The sequence below is a fragment of the Sarcophilus harrisii genome, chromosome 3 (genome assembly GCF_902635505.1).
Source record: "Sarcophilus harrisii chromosome 3, mSarHar1.11, whole genome shotgun sequence".
NCBI classification, from domain to species: Eukaryota; Metazoa; Chordata; class Mammalia; order Dasyuromorphia; family Dasyuridae; genus Sarcophilus; species Sarcophilus harrisii.
The window spans coordinates 15446058-15468054 of record NC_045428.1 but is presented as its reverse complement, the minus strand read 5'-3'; the positions used below and the strand labels follow the sequence as shown (position 1 = coordinate 15468054).

Below are 21997 nucleotides of genomic sequence, written 5' to 3'. Positions count from 1 at the left end.
AGACTCAGTATGTGTCAGAGGCTAGAGTTTTTGATACCCAAACCTTCCTCATTCAGAAGTTAGCTCTTTAGCCATTATACCATCCTGCTTTTCAGTGAATAAATCAAAGTATAAGTGATATATTAAGCATTGCTATGTGCAAGGCACTGTGCTAAATGTTGGAGACAGATTTACAGAGGTTACACAGCCCCTGCTCTAATGAGGAGACAACACGTGGAAGATTCAGCTTTAAGAAAGATGCTGAGATTCCAGAGTCCTTAGGATGCAGCAACAAAGCATCTTCCTGATGTCATTTTCATAAAATCGCATCAGAGTCCTAGATTGTCTCTATCAGTCTTTGCAGTCAAGAAGGCGGTGGTGGTTCAACTTGCCTGGCATCATATTCCTAACCCAAAGAACACTCCAATGATCAGTAACCTAATTAGGAAAAAGTATTTCTAACATTGTTTTTCCAATGACATTTTTCCTCTTTTCCAAAAAAATAAAATCAATTAAAAAATCCTCTCAAGAACACCTGGGAGAGGACAACTCTTCGCTTAATTTATTCCCCTAATGAATGTTTCATATACAGCAATTCAGGCTCTGGAACAACACTCTCTGGGTATGTCACATTAGTTCAACCTGAGCCTATTATACGGTCCACTGTGATCCTTTTAAATGGAAATTATCATAATGAATATGTTCACTTTTCCTGTATATGTTAGATCATCTTGGTAAAGTTAATCATACACTATTAGAAGACAGTATGTACTGTTCAAGCACAGACTTTTCCCTTATAGTCCTGACCCTGCCCAGAATGTGAGCACTCCTGGTATGAGCACAGGCTGCTGTGGGGTCAGAGACTGTTCCTGAAGAGGCCGTACTGACAGAATGTTCTGTGTCCTATAAGCTCGATGACCAGAACAAGAATCCCCCTGCCAGCATCACAATGCCTGCCTGAACAGCTTCTTTCTGTTTTGTTCCCAGGAGCCTGGGTGGAGATCTTTGAGTTAACAGAGGAAGGCCTCAAGAGTCCACACTCTACATTAACAATGGCTAATCTGGCCATTACTTTTGTTTAGAATGAATTTGGGGAAGCAATATTTGCAAAATTCCAATTTTCCACTTCCTACTTCAACCAACGCTTTCAGATTTATTTTGTTAAAAAAAAAAACAAGAAAAAAAGAAAAACAGAAAAGAAATACAAAATAAAACACAACAGAGGAGAATATTGTCATGTGCCCAGCAGATCATCAGGGAGGATTCGAGATATATAGAACAATAAATTGGGGCATCAAGAAAGTATCTATTGCAACATCCCTTCATCCCTCCAGTAGGCTGTAGTTAAGAAAGGTATGTATACATATGTAGAAATGCACATATACATACACACACACACCTGCCCCTCCTACCTTTCCTATGTCTATTAATTTTTTTTGCTTTAATTCTGCTCTTTGTCTGGCTAATTACTTAACCTCCCCCCAACCACGGATCCCCTCCCTTCTCTTTTGCTTCCTCATCTGTCCATCCCTTCCCCCTTCTTTCTTTCTTTCTTTCTTTCCTTTTTAAAAATATATTTCCATTTTTTGCTGGGGCAGCTAGAGTTAAGTGACTTGCCCAGGGTCCCACAGCCAGGAAGTATTAAGTGTCTGAGGTTAGGTTTGAACTCAGGTCCTCCTGGTCTCAAGGCTGGTGCTCTGCCCACTGCACCACCTCGCTGCCTACCCCCCATTTCTCTATACATTTTGGAGCATGCTCATCCCTTCATGGTGTAGATGTAGTGCTGCCTATTTGACCCATTCTTCATGGGAGTAGGTTTTCAAAACTGCTAGTCCTCCTCAGCCTTCTAATGCCTCTGGGTCTGTCTTCCATTCGTAAAATATGATCACTTTTTTCACCTTAACTCTGCTCCAATCTTTCTTTTGTGTTACCCCATTGCTGATGTCAATCTTAAACATTTGGGATGCATTTCCTATGTAAAAAAAGCAAAAAACCAAAAAACAAATAATTTGTCCACGTTGAGTTTCTTATGGTGGCTCTTATATGTTAAAGTTTCGATTAAGTTCGGCTTTGGTTGATAGAAAATCCTGGAGATCTGCAAGTTCATTGAAAGTCCATTTTTTGGATTCAAAAGTAAACTTTTGCTGGGTGTGACATTTTGGCATGTTTCTTGTGATTGCCCTTAGACATGACCCCAGGACCTGCGGTCTTTTATGAATACTTCCAGATTTAAACCAGCAATGTAGTTTTGGAATTGATAGACGTATATAATGTCTATTCATCGGTGCTGAGAAGTAGGTCATCCGATTTTTGTGTTTTCTCTACTACATTCCTCTAATGCAACACTGAGAGGAAGACGCTGAATTCAGAGCCACAAGACCTGAGGCTGGACTCCGCCTAGATCAGCTGTATGACCTCACACAATTCAACTGCTCCCAGGCTCAGTCTTCTCCTCTGTACAATGGGGATAATAATATTCACAGTACTCACCCCATAGAGTTGCTCTAAGGGAAAGTTAAATAACGTATTTAAAGAACTTTGTAACTGTAAGACACTGTAAATATAAGATGTCATGATGGACATTGATAGTGACAATCATTAGGAGATGAGGGGCAACTTCAGGGTTTGAAAATGTTAAAAAAAAATAATCTGAGCATTTGCAAACACAAAGGAGGTACGTGAAGGTTACAGCCACCCTAAGGATTCCAAGGGAAGAAACTAATCTGCACGAGTTCAAATCCAGCCTTAGATCCTTACTAGCTGTGTGACCCTGGGCATGACACTCAACCCTGTTTGCCTCAGACTGTAAATTGACCTGGAGAAGGGAATGGCCGACCATTTGCCAGGAAAATCCCAAAATGGGATCAAAAAGAAGAATCAGACGTGGCTTAAATGACTCCACAACCACCACAAAATCCATGGGGTATTGCTCCAAGAGAAGAGAAATTTTTGGACAACATTGCCTGTGGAAATGACCAGTGCTAGCTCAGTTCTTTACAAACAACAGGCACTTAATAAAAATTTGTAGACATCTAATACTTTATACCAAGATAAGGTTGAAATGGGTCTGAGATTTAGACATAAAGGGTGCTGTTATAAGCAGATTAGGAGACCAATTGATAATCTACCTCGGATCTGTGGAGAAGGAAAGAATTTATGGCCAATAAAGAACTAGAGAATATTATGAAATGAAAGGTGGATAATTTTACATCACGAATATATAATGGATAATTACATCATGTAAATATATATATAAAATAAATAATTATGTCAAAATAAGTTTTTGCACAAACAAAACCAATGAAAACCAGGATTAGAAAGGAAGAAGACAGCTGGGGAAAAAATTTTTATAGCCAGTGTTTCTGATAAAGGCCGCATTTCTAAAATATGCAGATAATTGACTCATTTATAAGAATACAAGCCATCCCCCAATTGATAGTCAAAGTATATGAAGAAATTAAAGCCATTTCTAGTCATACGAAAAAATGCTCAAAATCACTATTGATTAGAGAAACATAAGTTAAGACAATTCTGAGACGTCATTTCATGCCTTTCAGGTTGGCTAAGATGACAAGAAAAAATAATGGTAAATATTGGAGAGGATGTGGGAAAACTGGAATACTAATACAATGTTGGTGGAGTTGTAAACTGCTCCAACCATTCTGGAGAGCATTCTGGAACTATGCCCTTTTATAACTGCATAATCTTTGGTCCAGCCGTGTCTCTACTGGGTTTGTGTCCCAATGAAATCACAAGAGGGAAAAGAACCCATAAGTACAAAAATGTTTGTAGCAGCCTTTTCTGTAGGCAATAAAGTGGAAACAGAGTGCATGGCCATCAGGTAGGGAGTAGTTGAATTAATTATAGTATAGGAATATAATGGACTGTTATTATATAGTATAGGAATATAATGGACTATTATTGTTTTCTAAGAAATGATGAACAGGCTGATTTCAGAAAAACGTGGAAAGATTTAAGTGAACTGATGCTGAATGAAGTGAGCAGAATCAAGAGAACATTGTGCAGAGTAACAACAAAATTATGGGATGATCAACTGTGATGGACTTGGTTCTTTTCAACAATGAGGTGATTCAAGGAAATTCCAATAGACTTGTAGTGGAAAGTACTATTCATATCCAGAGAGAGAAGTATGGAGACTGAATATGGATCAAAGCATAGTATTTTCACCTTTTTTGGGTGTTTTTTTCTCATTTTTTGCCTTTTGAGCTGATTTTTCTTAAGCAGCATGATGAATATGGAAATATGTTTAGAAGAAATGCATATGTTTAACCTATATTAATCACTGATTGCTGTCTTGAGGAGGAGGGAGAGAGGAGAAAGGGAGAAAAATTTGGAGCACAAGGTTTTGCAATGGTGAATGTTAAAAACTATCTTTGAATGTATTTGGAAAAATAAAGACTGTAATAAAAATAAAATGAAATAAAACAAAAAACTCATTGGATCGAATTGGCCATGTGATTCCTGCATCTGCCTCCAAACAGGATCTCTTGGTAAAAAACAGGGAGGACCCCTGTGACCCAGTACACTGCTTAATGGAGGTTCTAAGAGATCAAAAGTGCCACTGTAGAAAAAGGTTCATGATTTCTTTGTAAGATCCAAAGGCAGCCACAAGGTTGTAAACAATAAGTGGGAGCCTCAAATCCCATTAGGAAATGCTACTAAAGAAAAGTCTGGTACACTCCCAGTATTAGAGACAGAGACGCATATGGAACAGAAGAAAGACTGAGTCCTGGGTCACTGCAAACAAAGCAATCCTTCTGCTTAATGGACTGCTCTGAATTCTGTGCATGGTCCTAAGATTTAGGCCTTTGTCAAGGACAGTTTTGTTTCATGCAAAAAGGTTATTGTTCTACTTGATAATAAAAATGCATAGTATCGGTTTCTCTGAGCAAAAAGGATGTTTGCTATGTTGAGCTGAGGGCTGGGGATATTTGCTCTTGATAATTGCTAGGGCTCTCCTGAGTCTAACAATAACAAGTACTTCTCTGCAGGCTTTGATGTCTACTAGTCACAACATTTTCCCCCAGCAGAGTAGCAGTGAATGGTACTGCAATGGTTTGAGTCAATATTGCTTCTTAATTAAAATCTCATTTGTGTTCTTTTCAAGCATTTGATTGCTCAATATATTTTTTCCAAGTCCCTTTTGACATACAGAAATGTGCTCTCTAAGCAACACACACTTTTTTCCTTCCTCCATCACAAGCTAAATAAGTTGCTCTAGAACACTCCCAGTCTTTGTTGACCCAGAGAGCAAGAAGTTGAAATCGCAAACATGAAAAAGAAGCAAATTCACTTTGCAGGAGAAAATATTAATGTCAGTTCCCTTGAGAAAGAAAATTTCCAGTTAATGTTGATAAATCTTTTATCCCTCCCTGCCCGCTATACCTCCCATCTATCCCCCCACCAACAGAATTCAGTGCTACAGCTGGGATAATAAACTACTATTTTTCTTCATCCAAGGCCCAATCTTTCGTGGTTGGTCACCATTAGATTGGGGGATTAGGAAGGCATTAGTGATACTTAAGACAGCCATTCATACATTCTATTGAGACAGAAAGGATTTCATGTATTCATCCAATGAACTTTTTAAAAGTATCTGCTGCGCACAGAGTTGGGCACAAGCTTCTTTATGACTTGATTCTTGCTCCATGGACTTTACAGCCTAGTAAAGATCAACACATATGGATATAACAATAAAAGTGCATTAGATCAATAAAAATAAAAAAATAGGAGAGGTCCTAGGAGAAGGTGCTTAATTACTAGTTCAATTGTTGAATGAAATTGAATTAAACTGAAATGAATTAGAGAATCAGGAAAAAGGAAGAATTTTAAAGAGCAGATGGAGTTTTAACAGGTGAAGAGGAGAAATTATGACATTTCAAGCATACAAAGAGCACAGAATGCAGCCAAGTACAGAGTGTGTTCATGGGAACTGAGCCAAAGCCCAGAGTGCACAAAAGGGAGTCACACAACATGATAAGGGACAAGTTTTTGAGCCACTTTACATCAAACTTAGGTCCCCCCAGGTTTTTGAAAACCATCCCCTTCATCATTTCTTACCTCACAACAGTATTCCATCACATTCATATGCTATAACTTGTTCAGGCATTCCCCAATTGCTAGGCAATTATTTGCCTCCACAAAAAAGAGATGCTATAAATATTTTTATCCTTTTCCTTTTTTCTATGATTTCCTTGGGGTATAAATCTAGAATGAGCAGTGTTAGGTCAAAGGTATTGCATAGTTTTATAGTCCTTTGGGCTATAAAAAGTTTTTTCCTACATCCCCTCCAGTATTTGCCATTTTCATGTCTTAAAATTTATACAATCTGATGAAGATGGTACCTTAGAGTTGTGCTGATTTGCATTTCTCTAATTATTAGATACTTAGAGCAATTTTCTCATATGATTATTGATAATTTTGATTACTTCCTCTGAAAACTAACTAATCATATCTTTTGACCACTTATCAATTGGGGAATGGCATATATTTTTTATAAGTTTGGCTCAGTTCCCTCAATATTTGAGAAATGAGACCTTTTAAAAAGAAACTTTGTTATATTTTCTCCCATATTCTTGCTGTTCTCATTTTGACTGTACAAATCCTTTTTAGGGGCAGCCAGATGGCACAGTGGATAGAGTATCAAGCCTAAAGCCAGGAAGACTCATCTCCTTGAGTCCAAACCCGGCCTCGGACACTTATTATGTGATCCTGGGCGACTCATATAACCTCGATTGCCTCTGTTTCCTCATCTGTAAAATGAGCTGGAGGAAATGGTAAACTACTCTAGTACCTTTCCAAAGACAGTCCCAAAGGGGGTCATGAAGAGTGGATATAAGTGAAAATAACTAAGAACAATAACAAACCTTTTAAAATTTTAAGTAATTAAAATGATCCATTTTACCTCCCATGAATCTCTCTCTCTTATTTGGTCATAAATTCTTCCCTTATCCATAAATCTAGCAAGTAATTTTTTCTATGCTCTCTTATTAATTTTATATCACTTTTTATGTCTACATCATATGCCCATTTTGAGCTTATATAATGTGAGATGGTAGTCTATGCCCAGTTTCTGCCAGATTTCTTTCCAGTTTTCTCAGCAGTTTTTTGTTCAGAGTTTTTATTTTTTTTTTCTGCATGACATGATGAATATGGAAATATGTTTAGAAGAATTGCACCTGTTTAATCTATTTTGAATTGTTTAATGTCTTGGGGAAGGAGGAGGAAAGGAAGAAAAAAATTGGAACACAAGGTTTTATAAAGGTGAATGTTGAAAACTATCTTTGTACATATTTGCAAAAATATTATTAAAACAAAAAAGAAAAGAAGAAAAAAGTAAGTTCTCACCACAACAGTTAGGATCTTGGGAGTTTATCAAATGCTATGTTGCTGTGCTCATTTGCTTCTGTATATTGTGTACATAATTTATTTCACTGACCAACCATTTTATTTCTTACCCAATACTAGATTATTTTGATGTACTATTGTTTGAGATCTGGTACTGCTAGGACCCCTGAGATGGATCACCTCTGAAAGAGATTTTAGAGGTCCCTTACTACACACAGCTCCCTCGTTTTACTTATGAGGAGGCTGGAGTCCACAGTGCTTCAGTGACTCATTTGAAGTTACCTCAACAGAACCTACATTAGCATGAGGGTTCTCAGGCTCCAGATGCAATGGACAGATTAAATAGCATGAGTACTACAAGAGAACATTGTGTCACTGAGAAAGAAGCTAAACTGAAGCAATAAGGCATTTCTCAAATTTATAAAGCTGGCAGATCCATTTATAAATTTGTGCTTATGTTTTGAATAAACTAGATTTCAAAATTTAATATACCAAGCATGATTTTTAATGAGAAAATGAAATTATACATAATATAGTTAGATGTTCTTAACATAACAAAATGATGAAGAAAGGTTTTGATGACAAAAAAAACTATTTCAAATGATCAACTTTTTCCATTTGGGTATTTTGTTCATCACACAGATCCCAGTCTCTTTTCCTCATTAAGGATGATTTATGTACCTGACTTCTTTGATCCATTTCCTTCCTCTTTCTCCAGGATATGTGGTCATTCTTTCTACTTATGCATCTTTTTTTTTTATTTAATAGCCTTTTATTTACAGGATATATGCATGGGTAACTTTACAGCATTAACAATTGCCAAACCTCTTGTTCCAATTTTTCACCACTTACCCCCCACCCTCTCCTCTAGATGGCAGGATAACCAGTAGATGTTAAATATATTAAAATATAAATTTTACTTATGCATCTTAATTTCACTCCCTCCACTCCACTCCTTCCACAGACTCTTTGAGTCTGCCTACAACCTGGTCAGACTTTATCAGATGGACAGCTACTTCTCCATCTTTATTGTTCAGTTCACTGAAATTTCTGTGAAAACCTCTCTACAGTCATTGCTGTGAACTTGAATGAGAGTACCAAGAGACAAAGTATAGAGAAGGTTAAAAAAACACTCATCAAGATGGTGAAGAGGACAAGGAAATAATTTTTGTTTTTTAGTTTTCTTTTTTATCTTTTTCTTTTTTTTAATAGTATTTTATTTTTTCCAATTACATGTGAAGATAGTTTTCATCATTTATTTTTGTGAGATTTTGAATTCCAATTTTCCCCCTCCCTCCCTTACCTCCCCCTTCCCAAGAAAGCAAGCGATCCAATGTAGGTTATACATGTACAATCATTTTTAAACATATTTCCATATGAATTGTGTTGGGAAAGAAGAATCAGGACAAAAGGGGAAAACTACAAGAAAGAAAAAAAAAACCAAAAAAGTGAAAATAATTAAGTTTCCATCCTCATTCCAGATCCATAGTTCTTTCTTTGGATGCACATGACATTTTCCATCTAAAGTCTATTAGAATTGTCTTGGATCATTGTATTGCAGAGAAAAGCTAACACTCAAAATGATTATCACACAATCTTGCCGTTACCGCTTATGTGTTCTGCTAGTTCTTCTCACTTTGCTCACCATCACTTCATGCAAGTCTTTTCAGGCTCTTCTGAAATCAGCCTGCTCATCATTTCTTAAAGAACAATGAGACATTCATGTACCATAACTTATTCAGCCATTCCCCAACTAATGGGCATGCCCTCAATTTTTAATTCCTTGCCACTATAAAAAGACCTGCTACAATCATCTTTGCACATGGCTCTTTTTCTATCTTTTATGATCTCTTTGGGATACAGATCAAAGAGTATGCCCTTGGGCATAGATCCAAGTGACTCTCCAGAATGGCTGGATCATTTCACAACTCCTTCAACAAAGCATTAATGTCCCAATTTTCCCACATACCCTCCAGTGTTTATCATTTTCTTTTTCTGTCATCTTAGCCAATCTCATGATAGGTGTGAAGTGGTACCTCAGAATTGTTTTAATTTACATTTATCTAATTAACTGAGTTTTGATAAGGAAACAGTTAACAAAGAGAGACAGGAGAATTAGATGGTGTAATGTGCCTTTAAGGGAGAAGAGAATATCCATTGGTTGGGTTGATCAACCATTAAATATAGAAGACTGAAGAGAATGAATACTACAAAGTTCCATTGGATTGGGTGATTGGGAGGGCATTAGTAATTTTTAACAGGGTAATACCAACAGAAGGCTTGCTGTGGGAACCAGAATACAAAAAGCTGAGGGAATGGATAGTGAGTAAGTAGAAGTAATATGGCAGCTTCATTGTCATTTATGGAGAAACTAGTGACATTTTTCTATTTATCTGCTTACTATCCTTCTAATTTCATTTTTAAATGTTCTCTGGATAATGTGTCTAACTAAATGTTTGTCTAACCAGATGTCTCTAACCAAATATTTAGTAAATTCCTTTCTTTCTCCCATATTTCTTGCTATTTTACCTCAAACCATCCTTCCCTATAAGTTTTATAAAAAATTTATAATCCAAATCAGAGCTGCCCTTGGTTGCCATATTTCTATGTTTTGCAAGAAGTAAGTGTTGCTGGATGAAGCAGTTCCTGGGTTCTTTTGGTCTCTTCCATCTGTAGACTCCTTTACATTAACTATTTCCTTAGAGAACCATGATTATCTGAATTTTTATTATTCATTTGCTACTTTTAGTTTCAACCCAAAATCCATATAGATGACATAGCAGTTACCTAGATAGCAAGCATATCTTCTCAATTTTCTTTTGTCTAAATTTTTTTAAAAAATCTTTCTCTAACCACTCAATGATCTACATGCAGAAATGACTGTTTACTGTCTATTAGACTGTCAGCGATGTTATTCAGTGACCAGAATCTCCCAATTCCCTTCATGAAGGAAGTCTTCATGCCTATTAGGGACAGAGCTTCTATAGTGAGCAATTCTGTGGCCCTCTCATTTATTCTTTCCAAGTTGGCGTCTAACAGTTAACGATTGCTCTTTATGTCTGACCATTCATCCATTTCTAAATCTACCAAAAGGTACTATCATATAGTTCACATTTCTTCATCTTTTCCCCCCCAAGAACAAATTTTAACAGATAAAAAAATTATTAGCCACAATGTAAAGGATGAAATGTTTAGCTACTCCTAACTTGATCCCCACGCTCCCAGAAAATTTACCATCTCCCTGTCCAGAGGTATGGCAATCAAGTAATCTATGAGCCAATGACAGTAAAATGGTGGACACAAGGCCAGAGACTGGAGATACAGAGACCAAAGTTAACATCCTTGCCATCAGGCTCTTCCAATCTACTAGAGAATTACTGATAGGTGAGAAAAGGGAATGGACCCCCTCTACAGATGTGGTGAGAGCCTTCTCTTCAGCTCGTAGCCTGGGAGAGCTTTTTAGATCATTAAGAGGCCAGCTGGCCACCAGCTCATTTACCCAGGCTGATGTAGAAAAGGTTGTGCCAGAGGAAAGATAAAAACTCAGCTCTTCCTGGCTCCAAGGCTGATACTCTGCCCACTGACCTCTTATTGCCTTGTGGTACATCTAAAAATATATTCTGTGGGTGTGTGTGTGTGTCTGTCTGTCTCTCCATCTCTGTCTCTTGTCTCTCTCTCTCATATATATATATATATATATATATATATATATACACATTTGTCCATCTCTCTCTGTCTCAGTCTCTATCTTAGATTGGGAACCAGAGAGTGCCATAATCTCCAAGGAAGAATAGTTGTAGATCATCCATAGAAAGATGGAGAGACCTGTGGCCAAATTGAATAGGTTCCAGCATAAAATCAAAGATGAATTAAATTGCTAAAAATATAGATTATAGTATGTGATTATATAGGGCTGAAACTCTGAATAGGTGCATTGGAATCAGACAACCTAGAACTTAAGGCTAATTACCCATTGGACAATACTCTGCTAACATCTGCTTGGAAAATGGCCCTTCCCACTATCCTGTGCTGGCTCAATCTTTTGGTGTATACTGAGAATTGTAGAAAGAATGAGGGGGTGGAGTAAGACTAGCCAGAGTCACTTTGGATATGGATGGGGAGAAGGGAGGTCGTGAAGAGCTTGTGTCCATTCCCTTCACTTCTACCCCTAAAGACCAAGAACAAAGACCAAGGACTTTTGCTTATCCTGACTCCGGCTGATTCTAAGGCATCCAGGGGGCTAACCCGGACTTCACATGTGATTACATGTTAGATATGATACGAATATAATATCAACTATTATGTGATATGATCACAGATGTGTCTGTGTGCATATAGACATAATCAAAGGGATGTATGACCAGAAAGAGATGGCCTCTTAGTAAATATGAAGGACCACATATGGACAAAGATGAGCTACATATGGGTACTCTTGGAATGTTCTGAGACTTACACAAGGGTCGCAAACATATTGGATGGACTTCCATGTACAAGAGCATGTAAACCAGCCACAGAAGATGAAAAGGGTAGATGTTTGGAGATCTATTCAAGTATTGAAAGCAAAAAGTTGAAAGGGGGGAGGGAGGTTATTCTATGTTCTCATCTTTTTGTGTCTTGGGGAAGAATGGAGAAAGAAAAGAGTGTCATCTCTTGACTAACATTCCCATAAAGTCTACAAGCTCCATCATGTTCCCTCTGACTTAAATGTAGATAATTTTGTAAAGCTCTAGGTGAGGAGGAATCCTTTACTGCTTAGCTTCTTTTTCACAGAACAACTGATAGGGATTTGGTTGCGATTTATACATTTCAGTACTCGAGAAGCCTACAATTGTGCCAGTGTTTGTATACAAACTCTCAGATGCCTGGAGACAGATGATCTCCAGGAACTGCCATGGCCAAAAAAATCTTCGGTCGATGATGCTTCCCAAAGTGAACCAGCCAGCCCACAGATGACAGCAGACAGACAGATGGCCACCAGGGCTGTACCTGGAAGCTGTTGTAGCTCGGAGAACCTGCCCAAGCTGAGCTCCACCAGGGTAGTTTTTGACAGCTCAGTGTCACCTCATCATATTGGAATATGACTTCATGGGTAATGAGTAATTGGAACCCTATGTAATTTGGAGCCCAATTTACATAAGTAACAAAATAGTACTGAACATTCTGAATGAAAATTAACCGTAAACGTCGTACATGCCAATGAAAAGGTCTCTTTGTTGGCCCAAATATAGGCCATTGTGAAGCAGAGACTTTATCCCTAAATGGCCTGGGTGTGAGAGACCGCACGCCAGGAGCAGTGATGGCCACCATTCAAGGCCTGCCTTTCATGTATCCTGGCTGGGTGAGCCTGGGAAAGTCAATCTCAAAAAGGCAGGAAAAGGCAGGTTCTAACATCTCTCCAATGATAAAAACGGTAGATTCGGAACCAGAGTTGGAAGAGATATCCGAGATCGTCCAAGAGAAGTAAAAGGAAGCCCCTCAAAGTGGACAGATTGCCTCATGATCACACCGACAGTGGCAGAGACAGTAAGTACGCATACCCAAGGGTCTTAGCGACACACATCTCTCAGTGGAACAAACTCCTCTGGGCCCCAATCTGATGTCCCCCAGAAGAAATGGACACCCCGGCCTCCAAGGTCTCACCAGGAGCAAAGAGGCACATCCACATCCTGGTAGTTGAAAATGGATTGATTAACTCATGGGGAGACAGTGCTTGGAGAAATTACAATTTTTCCCTGTAGATGACATGCATTTTATACTACCTGACATCATAATAAGGATTTATAATAAGGAATTGTATATCTTCTGGTACTATAAAATCTTACATAAAATGATTCTGTGCATGGTTTTTAGAAATTATCCAGGGGTATATAAAGTCTAAGAAGCAACACATGGACACCTTATGTCAAAGATTTAATTCAAAATTCCTATTAAAAATTTCAGGGTCCATGTGTGTTGGAAAATGCTGATTACATCCAGTGAAAAGTTATGGAAAAGCATATTGTTTTCACTTTTTTGTTGTTTTTTTCCTTTCTCATTATTTTTGTTGTTGTAAGTCTTCTACATGATTAATGTAGAAATATGTTTAACATGATTGCAAATGTTTAACATATATCAAATTGTTTGCTGTCTTGGGAAGGGGGAAGGGAGAAAAATCTGGAGCTCAAAATCTTACAAAGAAGAATGTTGAACACTATCATTATCTGTAATTGGAAAAAAATTAAATATTATTAAGTAAAAAGAAAAATTGCGAGTCCAAAATTGAAAAATATTTTTTGGGAAAAGGCTGGTTTGTTTTCAGTTTTTTTTTTTGTTTGTTTTAACTGATGGCTGGATCTTCCCTCCCTCCCGTTCAACTGAACTCTAGGTGAATTGACCCTAGGGAATATTTACAAGAGAAACTCATTTGTGACACTGTCCTCCAAAACTCATCTATGAATTCATGAAATATTTGGCTTTGAACAGAAAGGATCAGACCCTTCTAAAAAGAATTCCCAAGACTCTTGAAATTTCAAAGAGTGACTTCCTGGTATGCTAGAGTTTGTAGCTTTTTGTGGACCTTCCCAGCAGAAACTATTTTAAAAATAAATCTGTCAGAGAGTAAACTGTTTTCTAAGTAAATGCTTGAGAAAACTAGAAATTTAATTATACTAAGAATGAGTGGGGAGCGTGCTCATTAAATTTGTGTCAGATCTCATGCTAGGAAGGATGGAATGTAATTTGGAAAACAGGGGTGGAATTTAACATGACTCTAACAAGATAAAGCAAATGGCTGTAAAATGAACAGCACAGCATTTCAGTGGTTAGTAGCTAAACAAAATGCAAAGATATACAGTAGGGCTGGGTATCAGTCCTTCAGGAGTGAATTATAACTCAAGAAATTACATATAATGAGAAATGTTAATTTTACAAGCACATAGAAAAAGAAAAAAAATGGGGCTTTATGTAATCATTGCAAGAGAATTCATTATTCTCAATACTGCTTTGTACCTCATAGAGTAATGGTTCCAGTCTTGATGTCCACAAAGTAGAAATCTTGAGACTACTTAATGAAATGTGACTATAAAGTGACAATTGATTTTTAAAAAATCAAATAAAAAGAAATGTTTAAATTCAAATATTAAACACCTCAATAAGTGTTGTCATCAGGGCTTTATCTCTTGTAAAAATTGGGGCGTTTTAACATTCCCATTGATCAAACCATTTTTCATGTTCCCCTTTAAAAATTGTCTTCAGAGACTGTAGCACAATCTTTTGAAAATCTTCAATAGGAGATAGTCTTCCTCCTTTAAAGATGGATTTGATTTTTCTTTTTTTAAGATTCAGAAATCATTCAGAGCAAAGTCAGTGAGTGATCGAGCTGGGCAAAGGTGAGCACTTTGTTCAGAGGAATAACTCAAATATTTGCTGAGATCAATTAAAAAATGAAGAGTGTAATTAAAAGAGTCTGATTTTTCTCATGTGGGGTGTGTAGAACGGTGTTAAGGGTGATTTTAGAATAGTAGCTCTGGTGGAGGGGAGAAGGATTGACTGAGGCACAAAGCCTTTGAAGGCTAATGCAAGCAAAAACAGATAAATGCTTCTCTGTGTGTTTGGTCAGTTTATTCAAGTTTATTGCTTTTCAGGTCCTACTCAGAACTTTTATCAAGGACTTGGGGCTCTCCAAAGCTCTTCCAGAAAAACAAAACCTCTGACAGGGTCTACACTAAACTAAAAGACAAACAGGAGCTCAGCTACAGCCCAGCTGGCAGACGAGCCTTATGGGACTTGAGCACAGCTCGCCTTCCTCCATCCCTGTGCCATCTCCTTACTTATTTCAGCCTCCTTTAATCCCTTTCTTTTCTTCCAGATGCATCTCCACAAAGTCCTTCCCCATCCCTTTGCCAGTGCCTTCCTGCCCTCCATACCACCTCACATGTATTTGCACATGCTTAAACACATGCAAGGAGGCGCAGAACTAAGAGAAGGAGTAATTTCATCTTTTTTCTCTGAACCTCAGTGCCTAACACATTACCTGGCACATAGTAGGAGCTTAAAAAATGCTTGTTGATTGACTGATAGCGAAGTTCAGAGAGAGTCATTGCCACAAAGTGGGCAGTGAAGGGACGAGTCGTTTTGTAGCTGTGATTGTGGCTGCTGTGGCTGGAGCAATTCCGCCACCTGCTAAGGGACAACGATGGCCTGTTCCTCTGGTCAGGAAGGGAGGACGCGAGCTGGGTGGCAGAGAGCCAGAAGCTGGTGTCGTTCACCCTGGAAGGGGTCATTAACCTGCCTCCCCCCACAAAGTTCTAGGACTGTAGCTAATCCTTTTCCAGTTGCTTTAGGATCACAGAATGGTAGGACTTCTAACTCGGAAGGGGCTGCAGTGATCTAGCCCACACCTCAAGGAGGGACACATGCACATGGCAAAACCCCAGACAAGTGGCAGGAAATCTCAGCCTGAGTTCCTCCCCTGAAAGGGAGCCCACTGCACCCCGGGACATCTCTGAGAGCGATGGCTCTCCTTTTGACATCTGGTTGATTTTTTTCCTCTCGGCTCTGGAAGTAAACAGAACACTCTAATGCCCCTTCCATGGGACAACTCTTGAAATGCTTGAAAACAACCATTTTTTTCTGCGGAGGCTTGTGCAGGCCATCTATATAGCCCTGGTGCTTAACATCCTTCACGGATTTAATACACTTCACTTTCTCCGATTTATCAGCATCTTTCCCAAACTGTGTGGCCATAAATACTGATACAATATTCTAGATGGGGGAGAAGAACCATCCCCTTGTTCCTTCACGTTCTGCCTCCTGACGGGGCACACATCACCTCAGAACTGGTCGTCCTTAAAGAACAGAGGGGCGGCCGAGATCTCTGCGAAGAGGGGCAATGGAGCTAAGAGAGCCCGAGGCTCCTGAACGGCCCCCGTCACGTTGCCTAAGTCTGTCCCCTTGTATTGCGTCTCTCTCTGATGGACTCTGCTGCTGAAATCTGAGGCCTTGGCCTGAGAAACAAACCGTTTGGCAGGAATGACTCTGTCCTAAGGTCAGGGACAGTTCTGCCAGATAGTACCTTCTGAGCCCTTTCCCACTCTGGCCAGCATGGCCGTGTCGGAGGTCAAAGAACCGGAGGGGTTCCTGACAACGGGAGAAAATGCTCGTGTCAGCGAGTCCTACAACACAGGGGTCGGGTCCCCAGCGGGGAAGAAGCTTTGTGGCTGCAGAGTCACATCTCATGACATGAAGACTGGGAACAAAATTAAACCATGTCCTTGGCTCTGGGGACTGCCGGTCCCAGAATGCCTCCCTGGGGGTTACAGTCTGCCCCCTGCCCAGACCCCACGGCTTCTCAGACCTAGACGATGTTGTCTGGAGGGGAGAGTCAGAAATTCGGGTACATTTGCATGTGAATGTGAGTGTGTGTGTGAGTGTGAGAGTATGTGTGTGTGTGAGAGAGTGTGAGTGTGAGAGTGTGTGTATGTGTGTGTATGAGTGTGTCTGAGTGTGAGAGTATGTGTGTGTGAGAGAGTATGAGTGTGTGAGTGAGTGTGTATGTGTGTGTGTGAGTGTGAGAGTATGTGTGTGTGAGAGTGTGAGTGTGAGAGTGTGTGTATGTGTGTGTGTGTGAGTGTGTGTGAGTATGAGTGAGTGAGTGTGTGTGTGAGTGAGTGTCATCACCACCTTCTCATTTCCTCTCTGTCAGGACTTCATCTCCCTGTTCTCTTGACAGCTACACCCAAGGGGACCTGGGGCCCAGTCAGACAAACTGCCCTGAGTGATAGGGGAAAAGCCCATGACAAAACGAGGAATTCATATAGGCAAGAATTTGACTTCCTCAAGGGAGTGTCACAGCTCATTATGGACCCCAAGAACACCAAACAAGTCTCTTTAAGCCAAGTGTGTGGTGGGGGGTAAAGGAGACTTTTACCCCAGTACAGGGAATTTCACACTTGGAAGTAGAATGAAGGCAAGCAGACTCAATACAGAAGAACTATTATATAACAACTGGAAGAATAACCAACTATGGCATTTCTAACGAGAACAAAAAAGTGAAATTGCCAGTTAAGAGACTGAACAAAAATCACTTCCCCAGAATCTTTAAAAGAGAAAAGAGGTCTAGGCCAGGGGCCCTTTCCAGGTTCTGTCCTGGGTACTACTACTCCTCTTCTACAACTTTCTCATTTGGCAATCCCAGCATTTCCCATCATTTCAACAATCACCTCTCTGAAGATGACTCTTGGATTTTTACATCTGAGCTGAGATTTTCCTCTCATTTCCAGTCTTGTCTATTAGATATTTCTAATAGATAGTAATGATTTTCTTAACCTTAACTGCACCTTCTTTAAACTTTAAAGATGTCCTTGGCAACAACTGTGAGAAAAGAAACAAAATCTGAAAAGTGACCCAAATTTAACCATTTTAAGAAACTGAATGTCAAATAAGTTTTAACATAAACCACAAAAGTAAAAATATCACAAACACATAGTGTCTTGAAGTTGTCAATCAGTTAACTGGAAAGTAATTTTGCCCAAACTCTTGCCCAATATAGGAATTTTTGTATTGCTAATATATGTTACAGCAGATTTCAAAACATTAGATGTATTGAAAATTTTGTAACAATTTAAGTTTTATTTTTCTTTTTAATAAGCTAAAGTACAACTCTAAAGTACATTCTTTAAAACAACTCTAAAACAAAATTTGATAACATTCAAAAGAGATGGTACAACTTTAGAGAAGAGGTATCCTTTTAAAAAATGTTTGTTAAGGACATTGTTGATAACTTTCACAAACTACAAATCATTTGGAGAAGGGAAGAATTTATGGCCAAAAAAGTCCTAGACAATATTATGAAATGCAAAATGGATAATTTTGATTACATTAAATATTTTTTTTTGCACAAACAAAAACAATGCAGCCAAGATTACAAGAGAAGCAGAAAGCTGGAAAACAAATTTTACAATAGCATTTCTGATAAAGACTAAATTCTAAATTTCTAAAATATATAAAAAACTTAGTCAAGTTTATAAAAATATAAGCCATCCAATTGTTAATGCTGTAAAGTTACCCATGCATATATCCTGTAAATAAAAGGCTATTAAATAAATAAATAAATAAATATAAGCCATCTTCCAATTGGTATATGGTCAGGGGATATAAATATACAATTTTCAAATGAAGAAATTAAAGCCATCTATAGTTATATGAAAAAATGCTCTAAATCACTATTGATTAGAGAAATATAAATTAAGACAGCTCTGAGGTACCACTTCCTACCTATTTGATTAGCTAAGATGACAGGAAAGGATAAGATAAATATTGGGGGGGATGAGAGAAAATTGAGACACTAATGAATTGTTGGTGGAGTTATAAACTGATTCAACGATTCTGGAGAGCAATTTGGGGAAGCAGCCTCACTTCTAGATCTGTATCCCAAAAATATTATAAAACAGGTGAAAAGACCCACATGTGCAAAAATGTTTTTAGCAGCTCTTTTTCTAGTGTCAAGAACTTGGAAATTGAGTGGATGCCCATCAATTGGAGAATGACTGAATATGGTATATGAATATAATGGAATATTATTGCTTTTTAAGAAATGATGAGCAGACAGATTTTAGAAAATCCTGGAAAGACTTACATGAACTGATGCTGAGTGAAGTGAGTAGAACCAGGAACAAAGTGTACATAGTGACAGCAAGATTATGTGAGGATCAACTATGATGGACTTGGCTCTTTTCAACAATGGGGTAATTTAAGGCAATTCCAATAATCTTGAGATGGAAAATGTCATCTGCATCCAGAGGGAGAATTATGGGGACTAAATGTGGATTGAAGCATAGTATTTTCACCTTTTTTGTTTATTTGTTTACTTGATTTTTCTCTCTAGTATTTTTTTTTCTTTTGGTCTTTTCTTTCATAAAATTTCTTTCATAACATATGAAATTTAAAAGTATTGTAAATGTATAACCTCTATCAAATTACTTGCTGTCTTGAGGAGGGGGAAATAAGGGAGAGAGGGAGAAACAATTGGGAACACAAAATCTTATAAAAAAATCAATGCTGAAAACTATCTTTACATTTATTTGGAAAAATTAAATATATTATTGAAAAAAAAAACCTGCAGATCATCCAGGCCACTGCAGACATTCTTTTAAAAGATAATAATGACTTTTTATTTTTCAAAATACATGCAAAGATAGTTTTAAATAGTTATCCTTGCAAAATCTTGTTTTCTAAATATTTCTTCCTCCCTTCTTCTCCCCTCCCCTACACAGCAAGTAATCCAATATAGGATTTCTATGTGCAATTCTACTAAACATTTGCACATTTTAATCATGTTGCACAAGAAAAATCAGTTCAAAAAGGAAAAAAAAATATGAGAATAATAAAAAAAGCAAGCAAACAACAACAAAAAGAAGCGAAAATACTATGCTGTGGTCCACTTTTAGTCTCCATAGTCCTCTCTCTGGATGCAGATGACTCTTTCCATTCCAAGACTATTAGAATTACCTTGAATAACTTCATTGTTGAAAAGAGCCAAGTCCATCACAGTTGATCATCACATAATCTTATTGTTACTATATACATTATTCTCTTAGTTCTATTCACTTCACTTAACATCAATTCACATAAATCTTTCCAGGTTTTTTCTGAAAGCAGTCTGCTCATCATTTCTTATAGAACAATAATATTCCATTACCTTCATATACTATAATCTATAATTCAGCTATTCCCCAATTGATGGGCATCCACTTGGTTTCCAGTTATTCGACACTACAAAAAGTGTTGCTATAAACATTTTTGTACATGTGGGATCTTTCCCCTTTTTAATGATCTCTTTGAGAAAAAGACCCAAAAGACATACCCATTGCAAACATTCTTGATACAGCCATCTTATGACAATTTAGTCTGGTTGGCCTTCAAAACAATTTTCCCCAAATCTTAAATCTGCCCAGGTTTCAACTACGTGACATATTTCTGATTTTGTACCAATAATATGCTTTCTTTTAAATCTTCAAATTAGATCAGGAATGATATTTATAAATTTGCTTTTCAAAACCTGAAAATGTGACTATCTTTAAAACAAAAAGCATAAATCTTGTTAAATAACTTTTAAAAAAGCACTATTAGTCATATATTTCAATAGAGCAAAGAGCAGAAGCTTGAGGTCACCCAAGATGAAAAGGAAAGAAAAATGTGGAGAATCTTTGAGAATATTCATATGACTGTAGGATGAGACCCTAGATGTGTCATTAAGCTATGGAGGATAAAAAATAGACTGTTTCCCTAGAGCCTGAATCTCAGAGGTCCATAAATGAAGAACTTGAGTGAATGATTGGCGATTCAGAAATAGATGAAAATGGTTGAAATAGAAGATTGGAAGGATGCTTACTTTATAGCATATATACTAAAATTGTAATATATGGAGAAGATTAGCATGAACTGATCTCTGCACAAGGATAACATGCAAATTTGTGAAGCATTTCATATTTTAAAACTATTTAAATACACAAATATTACTATATTGTGTCAATTTTATTTAATTTATAATGAATATATAAATGAATATAAAATACAAAAAAGTATAAGGTTGGTGGAGTTAGGAAAGATGAAAAGATGGACTCAGAGAAATAGAAATGGAAAGACATGGACTCAAAGAAATAGAAAATAAAAACGAAGAGTAGTTTTACATCAATGCATATGAATGTATACATGTATATATGTGTATGACATAAATATATCTATGTATATATCTATGTCTGTAGGCATGCATGTATATGTGTGTATGTATATGTATATATGTATACATGTGTCTACATACAAATATATATACTTAATTGTAGCCTTGGAGTTGAAAGGGGGAGAGAAAGAATAAAGTAAAAAGTGTACAGCAGAAACAAAAGAAAACCTACAAGGAGACTAAACCTAATTGTAGTAATTATTACATAGGTTCCCTTAAAATGGATATTCTTTCATATTTTGAATCCTCTCTTTATGGTCTACTATGCAAATAGCATTGCTACTTTCTCCTCCATATTGTATTTAAGTTAAGAAAGAAACAAAGAAAGAAAAAGGAAAAGAGCAGAAAAGAAGCAACACTAAAATGGTAAAAAATAAAATAAAATAAAATGATATGGAAGGGGAAGGAAACAAGCTTTTAAGTATCTGCGATGCACTAGGCACTATGCTAACTGCTTTATAAACACGATTTCATTTGATAACAATACTTCTATGACTTCTGTAGTTTGTTACGTATGCATTTGTATTACTGAGTGATATAAAGGAATAAATAAATGAAGGAGTTTTCTTAGTTAGATTTCAAAGATTACTCTCTTAAAGTTGATAAGTAAAACTTTTTTCTTATTAATACAGATGGCAATTCTTGAAATATGAAAAGTATGTACAGAAACAAAAGAAATACTGGTTATGTGTATGTTTCTTAGATAAAGAAACAGAAAGAATGCAAGTGACCCAAAGTGACATTCACATTTAAATTCCCTGACAAGTTTCAGGTTCAGGCTCAAGCATCTTTGATCTAGAGCAATATACACTAATCACTTGAGGCCTCCTATACTCCTTCCAGAGTTGAGATAAAAAGGGAGAGGCAGGTTGGCAGAAGAAAAAGAGTTACTCTGACATGAGTTTTCTTCTCTCCACCCTCGCCAGTGGGAAA

The 21997-nt window shown here is 37.4% G+C and overlaps 1 protein-coding gene and 1 non-coding gene across 2 annotated transcripts in view; one reads left to right on the top strand and one right to left on the bottom strand.

Moving 5' to 3' along the window:
* Positions 1-21997, bottom strand: part of LEKR1 (leucine, glutamate and lysine rich 1) — a 164465-nt gene that overhangs the window by 92938 nt on the left and 49530 nt on the right. The window lies entirely within an intron of this gene.
* Positions 20709-20818, top strand: LOC111720096. The gene has a single exon (XR_002769951.1). It is a non-coding gene; the product is annotated as a U6 spliceosomal RNA (small nuclear RNA).